General features: G+C 36.6%; 1 long non-coding RNA gene across 1 annotated transcript; it reads right to left on the bottom strand.

Annotated features, from left to right (window-relative positions):
• LOC118762711 lies at positions 1–26,736 on the bottom strand. The gene is made up of 3 exons (XR_004998463.1): positions 26,602–26,736; positions 1,966–1,974; positions 1–20 (listed from the first exon to the last, which is right to left on the bottom strand). It is a non-coding gene; the product is annotated as an uncharacterized LOC118762711 (long non-coding RNA).

Here is a 26,736-nt window from a genome sequence, read left to right as displayed (position 1 = left end):
CATATATATATATATATATACTGTTTTGTCTGGGGAGAGTAATTTTCTTTTTGTGCCTTATAATATAAAACACTCAACGGTAAAATTGCCACTTATTTCTTATTTTTATTTTCCTAAAATTTTCGTTACGTCTTGCAACCTTTTCAATAGTCTTGACTGTCCGTTATTCACACTGCGTTCCCTTTTGTTTGTTTGTGCGCATGCGTATGGGTCAGTGTACGTGCCTATACATGCATGCATGTACGTATGTGTGTTACATTATAAGGCACAAAAAGAGAATGACTCTCCCCAGACACAACAGAATATGCTTCAACACACGAACTCATATAAAGAATCTTGCAAACCAAATCCAAAAACGAAATATATATATATATATATATACTGTTTTGTCTGGGGAGAGTAATTTTCTTTTTGTGCCTTATAATATAAAACACTCAACGGTAAAATTGCCACTTATTTCTTATTTTTATTTTCCTAAAATTTTCGTTACGTCTTGCAACCTTTTCAATAGTCTTGACTGTCCGTTATTCACACTGCGTTCCCTTTTGTTTGTTTGTGCGCATGCGTATGGGTCAGTGTACGTGCCTATACATGCATGCATGTACGTATGTGTGTTACATTATAAGGCACAAAAAGAGAATGACTCTCCCCAGACACAACAGAATATGCTTCAACACACGAACTCATATAAAGAATCTTGCAAACCAAATCCAAAAACGAAATATATATATATATATATATATATATTTATTTATTTATTTATTTATTTATATGAGAGTTTGCGCACACGCGCGCGCGTGTTAGTTTGCTTGTTTGTGTGTGTAGATAGAAAGATAGATAGACAGGTACATACATATATACATTTACACACACATATATGCATACATACACACGTATACATATATAAATTTATAAATACACCAAATCTGTTACGCCGCTTATCATGAAATTCTATATATAAACCAATTTAGATTAATTACTAACAAATGTGAGCCTCGTTTTGGGATTTATAAACATATATATATAAAAGAGAAAAAATAATTTTAATTCAAACTATTTTCAAAAAACACCTGGTTTCCATCTAATTTATGTTACACACACACACGACGCACGCACGCACACACACACACACATTTGTGTCTGTTTAGTTATAAATACATTTCGATGTTACGTTTGTAAATTCTCATTAGTCGTTTTAGACACAAAATAAAATCTAATGAATTCAACCATTCACGAAAGTTAATTGTAATGCAGGTATTACGATATTTGTTGCGGTTGTTTATCCCCGGGGGATAGAATGATTTGCCAAAGTTTTCCTGATTCTATGTACTCAGAGTTCAAATACCGCCCAAGTTAGACTTAAAAAGAACACAGCAGGATGGCTTGCCAATAGAAACATTTCTAACTCTCAGATTATTTTATTTCTTGAGTTATAAGGAGTCTTTTTCCCGAAATATTGCCGACACATTAAACAAAAAATGTGAGGTAATAGAATATTGTTTTGGCGTATTAGGCTCTTATAATCATCTACATCAATACTTCAAGCGAATTTATACACACACACAACACACACACACACACACATATATATATATATATTATATATATATATATATCTATATATATATATAATATATATATATATATATTAAGTATGTAGAAAAATACAACATGGACAAGAACGTATAACTCATAGAAGACGATACAATAAACATGGACAGGACATTCGAACCCCTCAGTCTTCAGTCAAGAACCGGATCATCGTAGTAATTTCGGCTGATTAATCTTGAGATTACTAGATCGCGGCCAGCCCTCCAAGAAAAACTAAGCTGGAAGCGTAGATTTCCTGGAAGAAGGATCGAATGCATACGAACACCAGGACAGCAAAAGGGACAGATATAAAAAAAACAAAAAACAATAATGGAATACAGAAACATGAAATACAGAAGCATTAACGGTGAAAACAACAAGTGTCTTACGACTGATAACAAGCAAACAAATTTTTTCTCTGGCGCATTGGAAAAAGCCTTTATAGCGGCGGACGAAGAACAACGATGTTAACACGACGAGGGTCAGGAGCTGAAAGGCAGATTTCGGCCAACAGTCACGTGACAGAGAAGAGGGAAAAGAAAAGAAAGAGAGAGAGAGAAAAGGGGGACAAAACGCAACAAAGAGAGAGAAGAGAGAGAAAGAAGGAATCAGAGAGGAGATATATATATATATATATAATAATAATAATATTAGGGAATAAATCCAAACTTACAGGGAAAAATTAGATTTAGGATTAAATCCAATTTTATAGTATAAATATATTATATTATATTATATTATATTAAATTAGAGATAAAACCACTATTAGGCAAATCAAACAGTGAAAAACATAAGCCAATACATAAAATTAATTAATTTAAAAATATAAAAGTTAAAAATTAAAATATTATTTAAATAAATTAAACTTATAACTTTTAAATATATATATATACAAATATATATATATATATATATATATATATAATAATAATAATATAATAATAATAATAATAATATTAGGGAATAAATCCAAACTTACAGGGAAAAATCAGATTTAGGATTGAATCCAATTTTATAGTAAAATATTATATTATATTAAATTAGAGACAAAACCACTATTAGGCAAATCAAACAATGAAAGACTTAAGCCAATACATATGATTAATTTATATTATTTAAATATGTAACAATTATTAAAAAATATAATTAATATCCACTACGATCGTTTCCTGCCTGCAGTCTTTAAATTTTTGAGTCGCAGTCATTCATCAGGTGGTTTCAAAATTGTTCTTGGCGAGTTTTAAACAATATTAATTATATTTTTTAATAATTGTTACATATTTAAATAATATAAATTAATCATATGTATTGGCTTAAGTCTTTCATTGTTTGATTTGCCTAATAGTGGTTTTGTCTCTAATATAATATAATATAATATATATATATATTCCTAATTTAATTAAAACATTAAAGCTTAGTTTATGGACTAATTCGTTTGAAGTAGTTGACTGGTTTAGTTCTATTACCAATAAGGTGAGTACTAAGTTTATCCAGTTTGATATTTCCAATTTTTATTCATCTATCAATCCAATAGTACTGAATAAGGCACTTTGGCTTGCTCATAACAAAGCTGGTCTCACCCGAGAAGAAATTAATGTTGTTTTGGCAGCCAGAAGATCTATTTATTATTAAATTTGATAATAAGTTGTGAGTCCGTAAAGACACACCAGATAGTTTCGATATACCAATGGGAAGTTCTGATTCAGCACAAATAGCTGATGTGGTCTGTATATATATTCTTTTTGAAATGGCAGAAGAGTTCCCTAACATTTATGGAGGTCTATATCGTGATGATTGTTTACTTTACCTCCAAAATGTTTCCAACCAAAAGGTACAAAAAGTTAAGAATAGTTTAGTTAATTGTTTTTCAGTAGAATGGGCTTAAAAATCGTTTTTGATGACGATATGACGAATGCCAACTTTTTAGATATTACGCTTAATTTACACAGTGACTCTTACTTCCCATATCGTAAACCGTTGACCAATCTTAAGTACATTAGCAAATTTAATAATCATCCTAGAGCAATTACTAAGAACTTAGTTAAGAATATTTCATTTAGATTATCTAAATTATCTGCTAATGTTGATATTTTCAATGATAACGCTGAATTCTATAACTCTGCCTTAATTAAAGCAGGTTATACAGAGAAAATTTTCTACATTGATTCTGCTCAGTCTAATTGTAAATTCAATAATGTAGATAAGATTTCTAGTCGTAAAAGAATTATTGATAACAAACATAACTTACGCACCGATACAAAGCGAATGAAGGCAGATAACTCTTATTTAATCCCTTATTATCGTTCTAAAAGTAAATATAACACCTTCAAAAATAATTACACTATGAATACTAGTAAAAATATTTGGTTAATAATTCCTTATGAGAGACAAATTAAATCTAATCTCCCACTGCTGTTTCGTCAAGCTATTGTTAGGAATTTTCCAAAAAATTCTAGGTATTACTCTATTATCAATTCACATACGGTTAGGATCGGTTTTTCAAACACAAAAAATCTCTTACAAATTATCTCTTCACATGACAACAAACTGTTAAATAATAATACATTTACTAATACTAACATTAATTTAGCTAATACCATCCAACCCTCTAGAAATATTAATAACAAGGTTATTGTATCTGAAGTCAATTCCAATAGAATTAAGTTTATGTCAAGTAACTCTAAGATTAAAAATTCTATATACCAGTGTATAATCAGCACTCGTAATAAAGTACCATTTTACATTGGAAGCACATCGTTAGAGTTATCTAAAAGAATTTCTATCCATTACTCAACATTTAGGGATAGAAATAAACGTAATAGTACCGGTCTCAGCAAACTGATTTGGGATCTAAAAGACCACAATGAACAATTTCATTTAGAATGGTTGATTCTCTCAATCTTGATACCTTATGACAAAGGCAAGGAATTCTGTCTTCTCTGCAATTCTGAGCTATTTTTCATTATTTTTTCTAAAAATCCCCTAGTAAACACGGTTATAGAGCGAGCATACAGATGTAAACATTGGCAAAAACACACATTTAGTGCATATAAGTAGTTTCTATCATTATATATAATTAAAACTTAAATTTCCTTTATATTTAACATTCACTATTAATATCCCTACTCTTTCTGTAAGCTCCTTATGATGTTATATCACATAACGTTTTTTTAAACAATATTAATAGCGTTCAGTCAATCGCTGTACAAATCCATCATTTTTGGCTAAAATGTCTTATTGACGAGTTTCGTTTTTTTTCACTTTCCTGAAGAGAAGATTGCATTGTTTATACCATTTATTCTTTTGAATAGTATCAGTGGAATTTTCGAACATGTGTCGAAAGTAAAAATATTTAATTTACACCTGCGTCAAACTCCATTTATTTATTCTATATATATATATATATATATATATAATATATATATATATATATATATATATATATATACATACATACATACATACATACATATAATATATATATATTATATATATATATACATACATACATACATACATACATATATATATATATATATATATATATATATAATATATATATATTATATATATAATATATATATATATAACAGTATCAGCGCTAAGTAGTGTCTAAACATAAGCGAACTTTACGTTAGTTAAAATATATTGTGATATATTTTGGTATATATATGTATATATATACACGAGCGAGTAGATAAACGAAAGAAGAGTATTCAACACATTTATTGAGAGTTCAAAACTATTTTGATCCGCACACACACACACACACACACACACATACTGGTGGTACACCAGCATAGCCGCACCCTCAAGGCTGAAACATATAAATGAATAAAAGAATATCTTTTATTTTTTATTTGTGTCTACGGCCATGCTGGGGCGCCGCCTTGAAGAATTTTTTTAGTCGAACGAATCTATCCCAGTACATATTTTAAAACCTGGTACATATTCTAATTTTCGGGGACGTAAACAAACCATTACCGGTTGTCAAGCGGCGGTAGTGGACAACTACGGGCATACATGCAGTTAAACATATGTCCGGTCATTGAGTAACCAATGGTTTCGCATCCATAAAGCACTTAGCTTTATAGATGACTCTAATGGCGGAAGGCATATAACCTCTCTTCAAATTGGAGGTAAAAAAACCATTACGGTGAGTTAATTTGTAAACAAAAGAATAATATACACTATTTGAGCTTTAAATAGGACGAGTTATCACCCTTAGACCGGTGGGGTTGGCAAAATTATGGAGTTTAAGGGCGAGCAGGAAATCTCCGCTCTTAGACTGCTTACGGTCTGCAAGAACTTTTTACAGGTCTAAACGGCAAACAAGGTATCCCACGCCTGCAACAGGCAGCGTTTGATATAGGGGCAGGGACTATAGATCTCAAGTCTTGAGTTTAAAAGGGATTAAGGTTCTCGTGAGTCTTTAAGGATCCTTATCCGCTCTGCTATGCAAAGCTTGCATCATCCGCTCCCATTTATATAGGACTCCGGCTGCTCTATGATCCTCTATCTAATTTCGTATGGGGTTCTTCATCCTTAAGGCGCCACACGCGGTTGGCCAGGGATGTGACAGGACCTGTGGTTGTACAGGCTTCGCTTAAAGGCAGTTCCGGCCGACCTGATATATCTCCAAACTTGAGTGCTGGATGTGTTCACGCCTTTGGTGTATCTTCCGTTGGCTCCGGGCCTGGAGTTATTGATAGTGCTGCTGCTGTTGTTGGAGTTGCCAACGGTGCTGTTAATCCGACGCGTAGGTCTGGTGATATCGCTGTAGTTGATACCTATTTCTTTACTACCCACAGGGGGCTAAACACAGAGAGGACAAACAAGGACAGACAAACAGATTAAGTCGATTACATCGACCCCAGTGTGTAACTGGTACTTAATTTATCGACCCCGAAAGGATGAAAGGCAAAGTCGACCTCGGCGGAATTTGAACTCAGAACGCAGCAGTAGACGAAATACCGCAAAGCATTTTGTCCGGCGCGCTAACGATTCTGCCAGCTCAGCGGCGCCTTGCTGTAGTTGATAGCGTTGCAGTAGTCATCCCTGACCGTAGTGTTGGTGTGGCTGCCGTCGCTGTTAAGTCTGAACGCAGGATTGGTAGCTTCACTGGTGCTGCTGGTTCCACCGGTGCTGGTATGGTCCTCACCGTCGGCCGTGGCGCTGGTTCCACCGGTGCTGGTATGGTCCTCACCGTCGGCCGTGGCACTGGTTCCACCGGTGCTGGTATGGTCCTCACCGTCGGCCGTGGCACTGGTTCCACCGGTGCTGGTATGGTCCTCACCGTCGGCCGTGGCGCTGGTGTCATTGGTGCTGGTATGGTCCTCACCGTCGGCCGTGGCGCTGCTGTTTCTGCTGCTTGATGTGTTGCCGCCTCCGCCGTTGCCATCGTTGTCGTCGATGTTGTTGGATGAGCTGCTGCTCTTGCTGCTATTACTCTGGTTACTAAGGCTGGATACCGCCACAGCCTCATATACGATGCCTTCAGCCTCGCATTGTACTTCCTGCATGAGCAATCAGCCTCTGCTCGCGATTTATGGTTGTTTGCCAATATCCTTTTCATACTGGATGCGCAAATAAAGGAGACCCTTAGGTTGTGCCTAATACATACATATAAAACAATCGTCGTGCATTTAAGATCTCTTGTACCGTTATGTAACTTCTACATGTTATTCTACAGAAGGTTATCTTCCAGAGCCGGATACACATGTGGAACACATGTGGATACACATGCATAGCATTAATACAAACATGTTTTAAGAAGAGGATGGAGGATATGAGGCTTTAATAGTAGATCGCAGTATTTGTTTCTGCACCGCACACCATCTTGAGGTACTAAGTTTATATATTTATATACCATTATAGAAGATCGTTCTTTATAATTATTATATTGTTAATTATTTTTCAGCAACAGCATTGTGTGGGCGCTTCATCGGGTGGAATAGGATTAAATCTTGTTTGATCCTTCCGACTTCTCTAAGGTGTACGACGCACATTACATGCCACCAATCAAATGATCAAATTCCCTGGGACACAAGTAATATTACAATAATAGAACCAACAACAATAACAATGACAGAGTCAAGGCGACCTTCATGGTATTCATAGCAACAAGAAAAGATAAAAAGTAATAAAAATAACCCGGAGTGATTGGAGTTATCAAATAAAGAAATGAAAAGAAAAAGACTATTAGAATCCTTCAAATAAGGTTGTTTTTGTTGTTGTTTGTTTTTCTCTTTTGTCCGCTGCTCTGACGATTCAAGCAGCTTACCGCTCTAATAATAATAACAATAATAATAATAATAACAATAATAATAATAATAATAATAATAACAATAATAATAATAATAATAATAATAATTTCTATTATAGGCACAAGGCCTGAAATTTTGTGGGAGGAGGCCAGTCGATTAGACCTCGGTGGAATTTGAACTCGGAACGTAGCGGCAGACGAAATACCTATTTCTTTATTACCCACAAGGGGCTAAACATAGAGGGGACAAACAAGGACAGACAAACGGATTAAGTCGATTATATCGACCCCAGTGCGTAACTGGTACTTATTTAATCGACCCCGAAAGGATGAAAGGCAAAGTCGACCTCGGCGGAAATTGAACTCAGAACGTGGAGGCAGACGAAATACCTATTTCTTTATTACCCACAAGGGGCTAAACACAGAGGGGACAAACAAAGACAGACATAGGTATTAAGTCGACTATATCGACCCAAGTGCGTAACTGGTACTTAATTTATCGACCCCGAAAGGATGAAAGGCAAAGTCGACCGAAAGGATGAAAGGCAAAGTCGACCGCTAAGGATTCTGCCAGCTCGACGCCTGAATAACAACAACAACAATGCTTTCTTTATTAGCCCCAGAAAGCACCATACTCGGTAGACTCATACATTAGGGAGTTAAAATTTGTGGGGGTGGGTTTACACCGCTTGACAATCGGTGTTGATTTGTTTAAGACCACGTAAACTAGCGGTTCAGCAAGACAAACCGATAAAATAAGTACCAGACTTTAAAAGGTATAAGTACTGAGGTCGATTTGTTCGACTAAAACCCTTCAAGGCAGTGCTCCAGCATGGTCGCAGTTGAATGATTAAAATAACTAAAAGATAAAAGATGTTTGACATACAGAGCGCACGGTGAGAGAGGATCAGAAGGAGAATGATTGGGTGAATTGCAGGCTACACACACACACACACATATAGACAGGGGAAGAGAGAGAGAGGGGGGGAGATAAAGAGAGGAGGAGAAAGAAGAAGAAGAAGAAGAAGAAGAAGAAGAAGAAGAAGAAGAAGAAGAGAAGAAGAAGAAGAAGAAGAAGAAGAAGAAGAGAGGGGGCCGGACAGACAGGCAGGCAGACAGAGAGCCTTATGATTCCGCTTTGTGTCTTGTATACTGTAAATCTGTTACTTCACTCAAAGTGAAACAACTACTCAATGAAAGAGATAAGAATCAGGCTACAGTCAACAGCAATAATTGGCAAAGACCACTTTGTTCTAGAGAACAGTGAGCTAAGTTAGCAACTAAGCTAAACAGTGGAATGGTTATCTCTTTTATTTCGTTTATGTTATTAGTGACCTTGAAGAATTCGCATTAATCACAACGCTTCAGTTTGTTTATAAATGTAAAAGACCTCTCTTAACGAAAGAAATCTTTAGCGAATGACATTCGGGCAAAATGAAACATCTGAAGAACTACAGCCTAGCTTCAAATTCCTGATCGTAGCTATTTCATTTCATTTGTGAGGCCAATGATTCCGAGAAAGCATGAATGCTTTAGCAACCTACTGCCTAATATTTAACTTCATTTGTGGATCAATTGGAGTCACATGATAATCCTCTGACTCTGATTAAACCAACAGTATGGTTGATATGATAAAGTTTGTTTGAAACCTTTAAAAATGGAATTTAAAGGATGAACAGTCGTGGAAAAAAATCGAAGGTTAACAATAAACTTCATTTTTAAAAGTTATTACCTTATACCTCGCAAAGATTGAAAATACACAGTAAAAATTCAGCTGTATAGACACAAGATAAAATATTGTTTGTAAAAATAGCAGCATATCCGTGTCGTAAAAAAAAGCCGATAATTTTATTAATGATAGAAAATGGCGCATCAAAACAATGGGAGAAACCATTGATAAATATCAGCAATCGAATAAATGTATGTACATAGCACAGAATTGAAGTACTTGAACAATCAGGATCAGTTGTGCAACGTCTCAGTTGAACATCCATGTAATATATATTGCGGCCATACTGGGGCACCGCCTTGAAGAATTTTTAGTCGAATGAATCGACTCTAGTACTTTTTTGAGTCTTGTACTTATTCTACCGGTCTCTTTTGTCGCACTGCTAAGTTACAGGGACATAAACACACATACATACATACCCCCTCCTCCATTCCCACCCTTACTCCAGACCCCGATACCACACCTGTCGATTCATTACCAACACCACTTCCCTTACTGGATCTAACCAGTATACCCTCTAAATCCGGAACTCCTGCACTTCATCCAATCTTTTATATACTGCATCCGATTCAATCTTTACAACTATCTATATTGTTGGTCAGACGAGCCGTCGGCTAGCCGACCGGTTCACGGAACACCTACAGGACGTCCGTCTGCGTCGAAATACCTCCGTCGCCCGTCATTTTTGCTCGGCCGACCACTCCACCTCACACTTCACTGTCTTCGGCCTTGCCCTACACCAAAGATCCACCAACACCAGACTTCTCCGTGAACAGTACTACATTTTTACTCTCCGAACTCATACTCCCTTTGGACTCAACACGACCCCCTCGTTCCAGTAATATCCTCCACACACCTTTTAGAATATTTAGAAATTTTATTTTTAATTTATTTTTATGTTTTATTTTTTATTTTATTTTATTTTTCGAATTTTTAATTTTTAATTTTTATTCTTTAGTGTCTATCCATCTCAGACATACACCAATACACATAGTATGAATCCCCCACCACACATATACTGATCATCTTCGCACACTCCTGTCCCCCAAAACCACTTTTCTACCTCTTTCTACTTCCAGTCACTTCAGCAATGTAACTACACACGCGCTGTTGGCGATTGTTTTTCCTCCTTTGGATTTTTCCTTTTCTCCTTTCCGACGAAGAGCTATGCTCGAAACGTCAAATTCTCCCTCTTTTCATCAAGTGTCAAGCTAATACATTTCTTGTGCAAGTCCTCTTATTGTCCGCTTATTTTATTTGCTTCTTTGATTTGACTATATATATATATAAATATAAAGGAAAGAATAAATAGAGTAAAAAGGAAGAGGGAGTGCGAATCGACAGCTGTTTAATGATCACTACACATGTTTCATCACTACAACATAGTTCCACATATCAATGTATAGAGGATTTAAATTTGAATTAAGTAACAGTTTACCTGTATAATAGGACCTAGTTGTATCTCCTCAGGTGATATATAATCGCTGTCTCCGTAAATAAATGTTTGATTTCGATGCTATCACATCCTTTTTATTTTTCACACACGAGGAATGCCTAGGCCTAGAATTGATAGTATACCATAATACTGCCGGCTATCTGGTAATTCTAAAGGTGAACGACCTCTATTTTGTACTCTAATACGTTCTTAACGTAATACACCACAACTATATATGTGTGTGTGGTGTATATATATATATATATATATATATATATATATATATATATATATATATATAACGGGAAGCTTTATGAAAATAGACAAAAGACGAAGGCAGGTGGAAAACAAACGAACAATTGTATTAGTATGTATATATGTATTAGTATATATATATATAGCGCACACTCAACACACTAACAAGCATTAACCACACACACATACACACACACACACAAACGGGGACACATATACACACACCATCCTACCAAATTTTATAAATACACACAGACACATCTATTTACACCACAATAAACACTGGGACCAATCAAAAACGGCCCACGCACACAAACAAATGTATATGTATATACACACACACAAAGACATACACACTCGCACCATTCTGACCTCTAAAGACCAATCCCCCAAATCATTCATGCTTGAAGGAGGGACAAAAAACTTCTTTTCAGTTGCACATTACTCTTCCTTCCCCCCACACAAACACACCTACACTGTCCTTGAAATAAAAAAATAGTCTTTTACGATAATATGGTGAATCAGGACAGATAACGCTACCCTACTACTAAAATGTAAACTTTTTGAACTTATAATATTCTGTGCGTATATATATTATATATATATATATATATATATATATATATATATATATATATATATATATATATATATATAGATACAATACCAATATTCCACTGAACTTTTTAATAATTCCTTCTGGAAACTATCTTTAAACATTTCTTGAGAATGTATATATATATATATATATATATAATATATATATACTAGTAATTAAGGTTTAGCAACGATTTGCCTCACCACACACCAAATTTAGAAATAGCAGTCAAAGAGTTATAGCTATTCTTTCTACTAAAAGGGAGATCTCAGTAAAACCACAGCACTTGAAAGGCAAACACAGACGTCCGTAGGTGACTTAAAATTGTATGATAGATTGCCGTCATTTCTTTCTCTCTTGTCTGTCTGTGTTTGCCTTTCAAGTGCTGTGGTTTTACTGAGATCTCCCTTTTAGTAGAAAGAATAGCTATAACTCTTTGACTGCTATTTCTAAATTCGGTGTGTGGTGAGGCAAATCGTTGCTAAACCCTTAATTACCTAGTATTACTTAAACTTTCCTCGAATGAGGCTTTTACATGCCGAAATCTACTTGGTGAAATTAATGATTATTCCAAATTAATTAATTTCACCCTATATTATTACTGATAACCATATTTCATCCCAGTAAATGACCACAACATCTTGTCTTGGCTACACGCTGGTGGGAAGGGGTTGGTGACACAAACTTTCATTCACATTTTGAATTTGGTGATACTGGTAACGGCTTTAGCTCACTCTGATACGGAGTTGAGATTATGCCTTCTAGTACCTCGAAATTTAATATACAATTATTCATAATTGTAGTGTCCTACGCTGATGAGAAAAGAAGTTGGGTAAGAGATAATTATCTAATTCTTATGCTTTCCTAAAACTTAATTTCGAAACGTACGTCCGTAGGTGACTTAAAATTGTATGATAGATTGCCGTCATTTCTTTCTCTCTTGCCTGTCTGTGTTTGCCTTTCAAGTGCTGTGGTTTTACTGAGATCTCCCTTTTAGTAGAAAGAATAGCTATAACTCTTTGAATGCTATTTCTAAATTCGGTGTGTGGTGAGGCAAATCGTTGCTAAACCCTTAATTACTTAGTATTACTTAAACTTTCCTCGAATGAGGCTTTTACATGCCGAAATCTACTTGGTGAAATTAATGATTATTCCAAATTAATTAATTTCACCCTATATTATTACTGATATATATATATATATATTGTAATCTTTTGTGCCCAATATTTTAATGAACTTGTTAAACTTTTTTATATTTTCCCAAGATTTTCCCTTGTAAGCTGTTCTTAACATGTTTTTATTATCAAGGAATGTATATGTATATTGTAATATTTTGTGACAACCAGTACTTGGCACAACCAAGCTTTTGTGCCCAATATTTTGATGAACTTACTCTTTTACTTGTTTCAGTCATTTGACTGCGGCCATGCTGGAGCACCGCCTTTAGTCGAGCAAATCGACTCCGGGACTTATTCTTTGTAAGCCCAGTACTTATTCTATCGGTCTGTTTGCCGAACCGCTAAGTGACGGGGACGTAAACACACCAGCATCGGTTGTCAAGCAATGCTAAGGGGACAAACACAGACACACAAACACATACATATATATATATATATATATATACATATATACGACGGGCTTCTTTCAGTTTCCGTCTACCAAATCCACTCACAAGGCATTGGTCGGCCCGGGGCTATAGCAGAAGACACTTGCCCAAGATGCCACGCAGTGGGACTGAACCCGGAACCATGTGGTTGGTTAGCAAGCTACTTACCACACAGCCACTCCTGCTGTTAAACTTTTTTATATTTTCCCAAGATTTTCCCTTGTAAACTGTTCTTAACATGTTCTTGTTATCAAAGACTGTATCTATGTATTGTAGTATTTTGTGACAACCAATACCTGGCACAACCAAGCTTTTACATGTTACTTTTGACAATCTTTTTCTAAAAGAGTGAAACCGGTAAAGTGAATAAACATCTTTTAAAATTGCATTTTCAACCTTCTTTCATATATATTATATATATATATATTATATATATATATATATATATATATATATATATACACACATGCATTTATACACGCACACACACACACACAGCCACACACAGACAACACTCGCTGTTGTTGCAGGATTGTTGAACGTTGGAAAAAATGCCTTGCGGTGTTTCTTGTAGCTTTCTACATTATGAGATGAATCCCTCTGCGGGCGACTTTGCCTTTCATTGTTCTGGGATCTATTAAATGAAGTACACGTCAAGTACAGGGGTCGATGTCTTTGACTCGTCCTCTCCACTCAAAATTGTTGCCCTTTATCTTTTACTTGTTTCAGTCATCAAACTACGACCAATATTTTTTGAAGTCAGGTACTTTAACCTATGAAGACGCGTGGCTAAGATACTCGGCTCACGATCGCATGCTCGTGTGTTCGATTCCCAGCGGCCTGATCTGTCCTTGAGCAAGATACTTTATTTCATGCTGATTCAGTCCACTCAACAGGCAAAAATGAGTAGTACTTGTATTTCAAACGGGCAGCCTTGTCACATTCTGTGTCACGCTGAATCTCCATAATAACTACGTTCAGGGTTACACGTGTCTGGTGTTCTCAGCCACTTGCACGTCAATTTCACGAGCAAGCGGTTCCGTTGATCGGATCAACTGGAACAGTCGTCATCGTAGCTGACGGAGTGCCAGGAACTTATTCTTTCGATATCTTTTACTGAACTGCTAAGTTACCGTAACGTAAACTCACCAACATCGGTTGTCAAGCAGTGGTGGGGGACAAACACATATACCTACATACATACAAAGTATAATAAAGACAATGACTGCATAATGACTTTATAGTGCATAGTAAGCAATATTTTCTTTCTCTACCCCCTCTCTCTCTCTCGCGCTCTCTCTCTCTCTCTCTCTCCTCGCTCCGTCTCTCTCTGTGCATCTGTGTTCCCATGCACGCAGTCTGCTACAATAAAATCAGAATAGAAGAAATACAGACTTGACACACAAATGGTGGATCTGCAACATTCTCTCACACATTTTTTCCATTTACGCAGTTTTTTTTATAATGGCGTCTCGACCCCGTCAAAACACTGAACTGCCGTTATTTGAGGAAACTTTTATCTTTCTTTTATTCGCTGAAGTGTGTGAAACAAACGCGCAACAATTACAAAAGATATCAGAATAATTCAGAAGCAACGCCGAGATTACACATCCGGAAATAGAAATTCAATTAGTCCTACTGTTTTTTTTGTTTAATTTCAATAGAAAAACGTTAATTACTGACAAAATGTTAATTACCGAAATAAAACGAAAAAAAAACAATTATTGGCAAAACGTTAATTATTCACAAAATATGACTATTGAGATATTCGTGAAAGTTGTAATCTTGAAATAAAATGCTACATACGTGACACTCTGACTACTTTTCATGAGATAAACCGTGCAGTTGCAGGGAAGGAGAAGGCATTGCTTTACAGAACTTGCTTCAGCTAAGAATATCGGGAGACATTAATGCGTAGATGATTCTAAGGTTGGAGCAAAACAGTATAAGCCTTCAACATAGAGGAAGGAATTAGAAGAGAGTGACAAGAAAGAAATGCTGTTGATGCTGTTTCTTACTTTTCCTTTTTTTTTTTTTTTTAGTCAATTGACTGCGGCCATGCTGGGGCACCGCCTTGTAGAGTTTAGTCGAACAACTTACTTTAATCTGGTAATTACACTATCGGCCTCTTTTTTGCCGAACTGCTAGGTTACGAGGATGTGTAGCAATTGACACCGGATGTCAAGAAGTGAGGAAAGTAACACAAAGACCTTTCTTTCTTTCTCTCTATCTCTCACTCTCCGATCTCCCTGAATAGGGAGGAGCGAGCCTGTTTTCTCTCGGTAGTTGCTATGGCGAAAGAAGTAGTGTGGAAGACGAGAGTAAAAGGAATTGCAACAGGCATGTTTATCTCCAGTCTCGAGCTAATCGACTTTTTCGTTTTCCACATGAAACGGAAAATAAGGCTGGAGAAGAAATGCCTGTCGCAAAGTGTGTTTCGTAAAAGATGGAAGCATATAGCAAGTATGTTGCGAGTGAAAGAACCTGTTTAATCGAGAATGTAAAAAAGGAGAACGCAAAGTCTTCAGTGTGAGTTTGTGGTTTGTGGGGTCAACCGCGTCTTCCGCTTCATTTTTTGTTAATCACTCATTCTCATTTAATTGTATATATTTTAATTGTTTGTTTATTCATACGTTTCGTCTCATTCGATACCCTGACCCCAACGTTTGTTTTGTCCCCTCTTTTTCTCAACCTTATGGTGAATAAAGAAATACTCTCTCTCTCACTTTTTCTCTCTCCCAGTAATGCGCACGCGCGCACATACACACTGTGTGTGTGTGTGTGTGTGTGTGTGTGTGTGTGTGTGTGCATTTGTGTGTGTACGCGATGGGTTTCCACAAAGTTTCCGTCTACCAAATTCTCGGTTTCGAGACTGTGACCAAAGCCACATCGTCAGAAGGGAAATTCTTAGACACCGATGCCTGCACAAGGCCAGCAACATTGAGGGATGGGTAAATCGATTACATCGACGCCAGACCCCAGTGCTCAACTGGTACTTTTTTTATCGAGCCGAAAGGACTAAAAGCAAAGCCGACCTCGACGGAATTTGAAATCAGAACGTAAAGACGATCGAAACGCCGTTAAGCATTTTGTCCGGCGTTCTAGCGATTCTGCCAGATCCTCGCCGCCTGAAGGACGATGCTAAAATACTGCAAAGTAAAATAGAAGGGGTTTTATGTACATACAAATATGCAAATTTACATTCATTCATTATATACATACATTAACATACATACAAACATATACATATACATAAACACATGCATACATACACATATATATGAAAACATATATAAATACACACACACGCATGTATATATATGCATACGTACATGCATACGTAATATATACATACACACATACATCCATACATACACATACAAACATACATAAATACATACATACACTCATACATACACACATACATACATACACATACATAAATACATGTACATACATATATACATACACACATACATACGCACATACATACATACACACATACATATACTCATACACACACACATACATACATACATACATACATACGCACATGCATACATACATACATACATACATACATACATACATACATACACACATACATACATACATACATACGTACGTACATACATACATACATACATGCATGCGTGCGTGCGTACGTACGTGCGTACGTACGTACGTACGTACATACATACATACACACATACATACATACATACATGCATGCATGCGTGCGTACGTACGTACGTACGTACGTACGTACGTACATACATACATACATACATACATACATACATGCATGCATGCATGCATGCATACATACATACATACATACATACATACACACACACATACACACACACACACACACATACATACATACATACATACATACATACATACATACATACATACATACATACATACATACATACATACACACATACATACATACATACATACATACATACATACATTCATACATACATACATACATTCATACGTACGTACATACATACATACATACATACATACATACATACATACATACATTCATACGTACGTACATACATACATACATACATACATATGCACTCGGATTGCAAACTGACTTCGAACAATTCCATCGCTTCATTGTTCTCTTAAACTTAACAACACGGACATGGCTTTTCAGTCCTGCTGAGGCCGTACATTCCTTTGCACAAATGTGACGATGATGGGCGCCTCTTGCAACAGTTGTTCAGAGAGTTATGGATGATTCTGTCACACTGGCACGTGCCATCACTCCATCACAAAATTTTTCATTGAATGTTTTATCTATTTTGAGTACGGTCAGTGTGAAGCGCATCGTAGAGATGATAAGATGAAAGCTATGCATGTGGCTGAAGCTTTTGAAGTGAGGGAAGGCCTTGTGCAGGACCAACCTCACTCTCTCGACAACCTATGTATTTGCTCAAAAAGAACGAGTCTATCTCACTGGTGGGAAACGAAGTCGCAGGTGTTATATCAGAGTTTTTCTTCGAGAAAGATGCCTAAACAAAGACTAGGGGCTGTCACGCCTACTTGCTGCCAGGCCATTGATTCTACTGAGTTTATCTGCTCTTTGACAGGTTTTGTTTTCCGTCCTGTAGTTGAGCACTGGGGTCGATGTACTCGACTTAACCCCTCCTCCGAAATTGCTGGCCTTGTGCCAAAATTTGAAACCAGTGCAAGCATACAATCACGCATATTTATGTGTGTGTGTGGTGTGTGTGTGTCGCATGGTCGGGCCGACGATGACTAAACCTGCAACCTTACCCAAGAGTGTCGTTTCCGCTTATATCACATATAAACCTCCTTTCTCTTCCTCTTCCTAATGCAAGATTAAAAGTATGTCTAGTTCTGGCTCTGGTTCGGAGAGAAATAATTAAAGCATCAAGTCGTATTGTTTCTTTTTATCATATCGCATAATCATTCGGTTGAAATAGAATAATCACAGGTAAAGAAAATTCTATTAAAATAGCGAACTGGCAGAATCGTTAACGCGCCGGACAAAACGCATAGCAGTAATTTTTTCTGTCTCTTTACGTTCGGAGTTCAAATGCAGTCGGGGTTGACTTTGCCTTTTATCTTTTCCGGTTCGATATTGACACTTATATGAAGGCGCCGGGCGAAATGCGTAGCCGTATTTCGTCTGCCGTTACGTTCTGAGTTCAAATTCCGCCGAGGTCGACTTTGCCTTTCATCCTTTCGGGGTTGATTAAATAAGTACCAGTTACACACTGGGGTCGATGTAATCGACTTAATCCCGTTGTCTGTCCTTGTTTGTCCTCTCTATGTTTAGCCCCTTGTGGGTAATAAAGAAATAAGAATTGTTAGAGTGGCTTGATAATGTCAAGGGGCTACGTTCTAAGTTCAAACTCCAATGAGGTAGCTTTGCCTTTCGTAGTCGATAAAATAAAGTACCATTCAAGTACAGGGGTCGATGGTATCCACTAATTTCTCTCAACTCAAAATTGTTGACATAGTGCTTAAAATAAAAACCATATCAAAGGTCATGAAGGCCTTATAGGAACTAAACAACCGAAAACAACCAGGCAGCTTGATTTATGTTTTTTTTTCTTTTCTAGGAAAGAGGTTGGACCTTTTCTTTCATTCGTTTACTTCAGAACAGAAAGGCTGAGAGGGTGGCATTGGGTAAAAATAGTATCATTTTTCTTGAGGCCGATGCTATGGTAGAATCGTTGGAGCCTCGAAAAATGCCTCGTCGTATTTATTCCGAGTTTTTTTTTTCTTTCCTTTTTTACGTTCTCAGTTCAATTCCCGCCGAGTTCAAATTCGCTCTTTTCATCTTTTAGGGTCGATAGAAGAAAGTATCAATCAAATAATGTAGTGGATGGTGCCGACTAACCCCCATTTTCTCAAAACTGTTGGAATTGTTTCAAAATCAGTGTGTGCGTGCGTGCGTGTGTGTGTGTGTGTATTCTCATTTCTTTCCTTTCTTTTCTGTCCTCCCTCTTCACTTTCCTTCTTTCTTCTTTTCTGTTTGTCATATTTTTGCTATTTTAGAGTAAAATTCAGTTACGAGACAAAAAGCAACAACAGCAGCGACAGCCATGGCGGCGGCGGCGGCGGTGGTGGCGGCGGCGGTGGCGGCGGCGGAGCAGCAAAACTAATAAAATGACGAAGCAATTGTTTGAGTGAACAGTGGCAACTATTGTTTATTTAATTAATTAAAGAAACAGAGTTTAGGAAAAGGAAAATTCTAATTAAACAAAATTAAATGCAAGCAAAAGAAAACTAATTTGGATCCTTATTATATTTCTGTAACTTCGATGTTCTCCTTTTGTTTTATTCCTTAATTTTGAAACGTTCACGGAAAATTATATACAGTAAATACATAAATATATAAATATATAGATATATAAATATATAAATATATAAATATATAGATGAATATATAGATAACAGAATGGATTATGTTCTGACTCTTTAGATTGAGGAGGATACGTGTTTATGTGAAGTAGAAAGGGCAAAATATGAAAAGTCATTTAGTAAGAGGAGAAAATGAAAACGTGTGCACTAAGTGGCATTCGAAACTGTGCCTTAGAGTCCCCTTATAACTCTAAGCGTATCAACAATAACTGGCGGGTTCAAGTCCCACTGAGGGTTCACATTGTTATTTATTCTACTGAGTTCATCTGCCCTTTGACAGGTTTTGTTTTCCGTCCTGTAGTTGAGCACTGGGATCGATGTACTCGACTTAACCCCTCCTTTGGAACATCATAGGGTAATATCAAGAAATACGGCATACACACAAGAATTATAATTCAACATTTTTCTTCATCAAAGTTTCTTGGTGCTTATACAAAACGATTAAATGAAGACTAATTTTCAAAAGAATTAATACAATAACGACAAACAATGAATTTTATTTACCGTAAATCCTCGAGTATAATCCGCATTTTCCACCGCAAAATTTAAAGGTCAAAATCCCTAGTGCGTACTATATACGAGGTTAAAAATGAAAAATATTTTCTAAGCAATGTCTGAGTCTCTATTTGCTGTCCGGCAATGTTTATTCAGACGCATTTTGAGATGTTGGGCGCGAAAATACCTTAAGCTAAGCCTGAAAGCAATGAAGTCATAAAAGAATCATCCATAACTTGCAGTAAGCAACATTTATTAAACGTTATTACTGTTATTTCTTTATTTTCTACAAACAAAATGCACAAAAAAGCTACACGTTTGCATTATGTTATATATACAATAATAATAAAGGACGTTACTGTATACGTTTTTACAAACCAAGGACGTTATAAAGATATCCTTGACTCAAGTTAGAGAAGGGGTGCGTATTATACACAAGGTTTTTCAGATGTACAGCCCCCTAAAAATCTCCTGCGTATAATAATCAAGGGCGGACTATACTCGAGGATTTACGGTACATGTCATGGTTTTAGAAATAAACTGACAATTGTTCTTTTGACCAAACATTGTACTTCTACAGACAGGTGTACCTTTAAGTGTGACAAGGTTGGCCTTTTGAACTACAGGTACAACAGAAACAAAGAGTGAGAGAAAGTTGTTCCCCCGTGGAGCTTTAAGTGTTTTCGCTCAATAAACACTCACAGCGTCCGGTCTGGGAATCGAAGCCGCGATCCTACGGCCGCGAGTCCGCTGCCCTAACCACTAGGCCATTGCGCCTCTGCACTTCAACTACACTAAAGAATAGACAAGTATTCGTTTTTTTAAATTCTATTATTCTTTTATTCTTTTACTGGTTTCAGTCAATGGGTTACGTCCGTGCTGGGGCAACGCCTTCAAAAGTTTTAGTCAATTATATTTTACCTGTTGTTTAGTAATTGTATTACGAACAGCTTAAAGGTAAAACGCAAAGTCGATTTCAGGTACCAGACCGATCAGGAACGTAACATAGCACAAAGTACTTTAGTTCGACGCATCGGTTTTCCATCTCCCGTCAATATATTGCCAATCCCACTATACACACACGTGCATCATCAACGGCATCATCAGATGGCATGCTGAAATATATAATATCCGAGCGTGTACAAGTCTTGAATATTCATGAGCCAGATACCAACCAATGAAAGTTAAGAGGAAGAGAGAGGGGGTGGCGTGCGACAATAACCTGGCTGGTCAGAAATAGAGACAAATGTGGAAAGGAGTCCATCGGTTTAAGTTACGAAGTTGTGGTCACAGTGATGGTCACCTGAAAGGAGGTCATTAGAATAAACTGACCAGGACTGTAAGAAAGTGCAAGAAATAAAAAAACAAAAATAGAAAGAAAAAAGAAACGAATTAAGTTACAATGGTACAGGAAATATAAAGACAAAATAACGATGATAAGTGTAAACGTATACAAAAGGCGATAAAACCCAGAGAATCAAAGAGAGTGTGAGGATGTGCGGTGGAGAAGAAGGCGAGAAACAGGATTCTTCGGGTTGTAACCACTTCAGCAATTAGGTTATTAAGGGTTTAAGGAAAAGCAAATAAGAACAGATATATATAATATATATAATATATATAATATTATATATATATATATATAATATATATATAATATATATATATATATATAATATATATATATATATATACACACACATACATACATTGCCGAGCTCAAGCGCACATAAGTACACACGCGCACGCATATATATAAGTACATATACACAAATAATAATACATGCACACACATACACACGTATGTGCGCGTGTACAGACATTTGCACACTAGCACGCTCACACCTAATCACATGGAGTAACATGTATATACATATACACACACACATGAGCGTTGATATTGTGCATATGCAAACAGTAGCAATGTCACTGAAGTCCAAATTGAATAAGAATGACGATAATACCACCACCACCACCACCACCACCACCACCACCACCAACAACAACAACAACAACAACAACAACAACAACAACAATATTAATATCTTTTATTGGCCACAAGGGCATAGATGAGGGTGACATCACAAAGACAGACAACAATTTATGTAGGGATTTACATAAAGGTTAGGGAGGAAGAAATGGAAAAGTCGGTGAAATGTGATAAAAGTATACATAAAAAAAACCCAGAGTATGTAATAACGTGAATGATGCAGTCCTCCTGATACAGGAAGTGGTCCAGCAAGGAACCCCACAGATCAACGATTACTCTGGTCACCAAAGTCAGGTGCGCCTTCCCAACTGTTGCCCTCCACTGGGAAGTTGCACTTTCCTCTTTACACTCACTTTCCTTTTCAGAAGGAACTTTAAAAAGTTGATGAAGACTTAAGTGCCTTGATCTTTTAGCCTCTTTCGCCATAGCCACAAGGCAGAAGAACACCGCCTGCCCTGCCTTGTTAAAGATGGGGCGTGGGGCGATCCTCACGATTGATTTGGTCGGGGGACAGATTCGTCCCACATGCGATAACAGCTGTTCGACATAAGTCCACATGTCAGCAATACTCAGACACTGCACGAGTGCGTGTAGAACGCGCTCTGCGTGCATTCCAGACAGTCCCGCCTGACAACGTTTCCACATCTAAAGAATTTATCTGAAACTGACAGTGCCCAGCTGTAGCACTGTCAGACCAGACATTTCTGGAAGTTATCGATGGTAGTACCGGATTGGAAAGTCCTCCGAAACAGACCAGCAAGTTCATCCTCGTCGATGCCTTACCCACCACTAGACTTCTTCCACTAAAGGCACAAGGCCGGAAATTTTGATCGGGATGGGCTTGTCAGCTACATCGACCTTTAGACTCAACTGGTATTTATTTCATCGACCCTGAAAGGATGACAGGCAACCTCAGCGGAATTTGAACTCAGAACTTAAATACGGACGTAATGCCATTAAGTATTTTGTTCAGTGTGCTAGCGATTCTGCCAGCTCGCCTCCTTGACAACAATAATATTAATAATAATAGTTATTCTATTACAGTATAATAATAATAATAATAATAATAATAATAATAATAATAATAATAATAATAATAATAATAATAATAATATAATAATAATAATAATGATGATGATAACGACGACGACGACGCTATTTGTAGTAAGAATAATAATAGTATTAACAATTGTGGTGATACTGATACTAATAGCAAAAAAGTCAAATAGTAGACAGGAAGAAAGTAACATGCGACTAAAAAAAATCAAATAATGATGATGAATAATGATAGTAATATTGATAACGATAGTGACAATCATAATGATGATGACGATGACGACGACGATAATAATATTGCCCGAAAAGAAGTGGAAAAACTATCAAAATACAAGGCCCTTGAAATTGAAATATTCAAGAGGTGGAGTATGAGAGTGAAAACAATAACACTTAGTAATTGGAGCATTAGGCATGTTTAAAAAATATTATAGAAACTATACCGGGGTTCACAACACTACACACTGTCTAAAAAAATAGTTCTTCAAGGAAGAGCTTACAGTTTGTGCAGGACACCTACGATTTCAACAGAATAGCTGAAGTAGAAAAAGCTTCTCACACAACACACTTCCTATATAATAAACAACTAATAATCTAAAACAACACAAGCTCATGTGACATATACTTTACAAGATTAAGGCCCAATAAAATAACACAACTCACATTACACACACCACGCACAGCAGAACAAACACTAATATAACAAGAGACTAAACCCCTAACAAAACAAACGGTACACCAACAGGAATTGATGTACCCCCCCTGACCCAAAGAAAAATAAGTCAATGCTGCATACACCTCAGGAATACGGCAGTGAACCAGGTAATGCATTAGAAACTCGCATGAACCTATTGAAGAGGAATAAAAAAGTAGACTGTGGAGATAAAGGCAGCGTTGATGACAGGCGAAACGTCAAAGGCTATGGTACTGACAATTTAAGGAACAACAATGTAAGGGTAGAAGGTATATTAAAGATATCAATAACGAAGACACAAACATTGAATGTAAATGGTCGGGAGTAGGAAAAACGTTTTCGGGTAGGAATGACTGCTGTAGGATGATGTTGGTCACAACGATTCAAGAATTAGGTGTTCAACAATTATATTAATAGGAAGAAGGATGGAGGAGTTCAAAGGTAAGTCAAGAATAATTATGGAAGTATCAGAAAAGGTCTTCACATGAAAATCCTTTATTAACATATAGGAACGACTTAAGTGCTAATGAAGGGAATGGAAAAGCGATTATCTGGTGTGGTTGTGAAATAAATATCTTAAGTGGTGTCTACAATTAATAACTAATAATATAATTTCTAATTACTTATTGATTTTAATTATTGATTGCAGAAACAATTGTGATGAAATACCAACAATCTGCTTCCTGTTGTTCTTTCGAACTCTTATAATTCTTCATATTACGTATCAATACCAAATTGTATGAATGTTCCATCTACTCGATCCTGCATCTATCATTCGAAGCTAAGCTGCACCCTTATACAGTAATTTGCCGCGCACTTAATACATCTACTTACACACACACACACACACACACACACACACACACACACACACACACACACACACACACAATTCGTTTATGCATAACACACTGCATATTAGAAAATCTAAGGTAAATTTAAAACCAGACTTTTTAAACCTTTCGCAGAGGAACATTGAACTGATGTAAATACATCTTGTTATCCTTTATGAACAGAGAAAAATAAAGGAGATTGTTCTCACATGATTCATTGTACATAGACATATCCAAAAGACAATTACCTCCTTATTTTTCTACCCGAGGAGAACTTAATGAAAATAGCTAGTTTACATCAAAGTGTAATCTATTATAGCCTCGGGCCGAGCAAACCCTTGTGAATGGATTCGATAAACGGAAACTGAAAGAAGCCCATCGTACACACACACACACACACACACAATACACACACACACACATATATATATATATATATATATATATATATATATATATATATATATATATATGGCAAATGAAAGACGGAAGATGGAATATACGAGAATTTATTATTAATGACGACAATTGTTTCGACACATCCAGCATCGATCCCTCATGGGTGAGACACTCAACAACTGGTTCAGGAGCATCCGGTGGTGCAGATGTATCTCATGGGGTGATAAATGAATACACTCGTTAAAATAACCGCAATGTAACTTCTCGTTTTGTAGAAAGAAAAGCAGCCAGACGGAGAAAATATCTTCATTGAATATACAAGATTAAAAATAAAATCACAGACGGCAAAAAGAGAAACAAACACGCAATCCAGCGAGAAAAGTTAAAGATAACCGTTAACAAATATGGATGTATAAACGTCCTCAGGCTCGCTGCATGGCGCGAGTACACTCGCTCATAAGCATCTGCAAAAATGTGAGCATACGCACACGTGAGGTTGTTAGTGCACTCATGATCACAAAGCGAATTACCTATCTACTTGGTGTTTGTAAGAAAGTAGACTTAAGTCATCCATACCTAAAGTAAATTAAATTATGTTCACAGTTACTCAAAATTCATTCACACTGCATTGTATATGCGTTCTACATTTATATGTGTGTAGGCATCTCGATTCTCGATCAGAAATCCTATTAATGATCTTCTCGTTAGTCCACAGAATAGACAGGGATTCCTCGGAGCAGAGACGGCATCTCCTGGAAATTATATTGTATGGTTTCGCGTGCCTTGCTATGGACCAATTAATGCTGTACTTCGTTTTATCCTCCATCAACCGCCATACAAAATCTACGAAAGATGTTGAATGTCTCTTATTGAATCTCTTGAAGCTGGCAACATGGTTGCGATAACGATTCTTAAATGATGCCACGCAAGAGTAACGTTCCTTGATTCATCGTTTTATTCACGTGAATTCACGAGAATCTCTACAAACTAAATGAGGCTGTTTTCCAAAATGGAAGAGAACACCTTTATCCATGTGACCAGCTTGAAAAATTGTTAAGACATTAGGATATTTACCTATTTTTCTTAACATGAAACCAATGGTAGCCTTAATTCACAAATAAAGAAATTATATTCACCAATGAGCACTGATTTTCATCGTTCGACATTTACGTACACACACACACACACACACACACACACACACACACACACACACACACACGCACGCACACACATACACACGAATAAGCACATAATGCAAAACAAGGTGGAAAAAGTAGTTCTCGAATAGCGAAGGTAGAGTAACATGCTTTCTTATTAAAGCTTCAAAAACATCACAAAACTGTTACTCAGAGTTTCACGTTTCCGTTCGTCGGA

The sequence above is a fragment of the Octopus sinensis genome, linkage group LG3 (assembly GCF_006345805.1).
Source record: "Octopus sinensis linkage group LG3, ASM634580v1, whole genome shotgun sequence".
NCBI lineage: Eukaryota > Metazoa > Mollusca > Cephalopoda > Octopoda > Octopodidae > Octopus > Octopus sinensis.
This window is presented reverse-complemented; position numbering and strand designations above follow the sequence as displayed.